Genomic DNA, 1,574 nt, shown 5'->3' with positions numbered 1-1,574 from the left:
ATTTACTGTGTGGGTTGGATATACGGTACTTAAAAGCTATGAATAACTTAGCACGCATATCTTCTATTATATTTAAGTCTTCCACTTTTAATGTCTCCAGTGTTTCGGCCTACATTACTGACCTTAATTCAGCTTCACTAACTCTATTCATCTCTTCAAGTCAGACAAAATTAATTTAAATGCCGCTGTCACTAATATATCATTTTTTATATCATTAGTTATTTCATTCTTCAAGTTCTCTATTTATTCTCCTGTGAATTTTTTCCTCTACCATCAGTACTGTTTAATTCACTTTCACTCTCTTTAAGTAAGGGAAATAGACTCTAATTTTGAATAGACTATGATGAGTAAAGCATGAATTAAAACAATGAAGTTATAGCTCTGTTAGCAATGTATAATAAACAATGAAGTTTTAGCTCTGTTAGCAATGCAAAATAAACAATACTGAGTTACTGATTTCATTTTTCCACTAATACTGTGTTTCCCATTCCGTTACTTTCATGGTTTTGTTTCTACTCATTAGTTTACTATAATGCCTCGGAAAAGAAAATATCCCAAATCTGCTCGGAGCACAAGGAATATCAGCAAAAGAAGGTTAAAATTGATAGTGATGAGGCCCATATGATCAAGTCTGATAGTGCTCCTAGCAGTTTAGGTGATGATGATATTAATGTCTTTGCTCATGATAGTAATAAAATTGCTCTTGATAAAAGTAATTGTGCTTCAGATAGTACTAGTGGTAATGGTAGTAATCATAATATTATAAGAAAGAAACAAAAACTCACCAGGCAGCAAAAAATGAAGGAAAAAAAACTGAGAAAACGAGCCCAAGTTAAAAGTAATTTCAATAAAAACCGCCCCCGAAAAAGGATGATGGTAAGCTTGTATTACTGGAAAAATTGGTTTCAAATAAGAAGTAAAAAAAGATGTAAATATTTGGCAAATCCTTACAAGAAAAGATTTGCAGCTACACTTTATGCTAGAGCAAAGAGACTTTCTAATCCCTTGCTGAAAAAGAGGCAGAATAGAGCATATTATAGAAAAAGATGTGATAAAATAAGAGCTGCCAGAAAGTCTAGATATATTTTGAGAAAACCAAAGAAATTTGAAGTTTATAGATATTTGAGGATATTAAAACTTGAACTTCGGGCAGTAGAAACTCAAGTTGTGTATCATTTTCAGAATAACTATCCTTTTGCTCAAAAACTTTCTCCTACTGCCTTGTTTAATACTGCCTGTAGATACGCAGCTACAAAACTTGTAAACTTTGCAATAGAACAAAGACAAGAACAAGTTTCACAATTTTATAAAGCTATATTTAAAGTCAAGAATTGTGAAGCAGCAAGCCTCACTGACTTTGGTGATGGTTGCCATGTAGCTAGTGGAGAACCATACTTTTATGAAACAGCCTACAAGTACACAAAATTGAAGTGTGGTAAAAGTTCCTCTGCTCAATTAAAAGGAAAGCACAAAGCTGCCTGTGCATTAAAACAAGGTTCTGCTTTATCTGATTTGCATGATGAATGTAGTGATATTGAAATTGACAGGAAATGTGACAAAACACCTATTCCTGT

The 1,574-nt window shown here is 32.8% G+C and overlaps 1 long non-coding RNA gene across 1 annotated transcript; it reads left to right on the top strand.

Moving 5' to 3' along the window:
• Positions 1-115: 115 nt before the first annotated feature.
• LOC109590532 (uncharacterized) lies at positions 116-814 on the top strand. Its single transcript, XR_002189369.1, has 3 exons — positions 116-159; positions 219-307; positions 524-814. It is a non-coding gene; the product is annotated as an uncharacterized LOC109590532 (long non-coding RNA).
• The last annotated feature ends 760 nt before the right edge of the window (positions 815-1,574 follow it).

The sequence above is a fragment of the Amphimedon queenslandica genome, unplaced genomic scaffold, assembly GCF_000090795.2.
Source record: "Amphimedon queenslandica unplaced genomic scaffold, v1.1 AMPQUscaffold_9888, whole genome shotgun sequence".
NCBI lineage: Eukaryota > Metazoa > Porifera > Demospongiae > Haplosclerida > Niphatidae > Amphimedon > Amphimedon queenslandica.
This window is presented reverse-complemented; position numbering and strand designations above follow the sequence as displayed.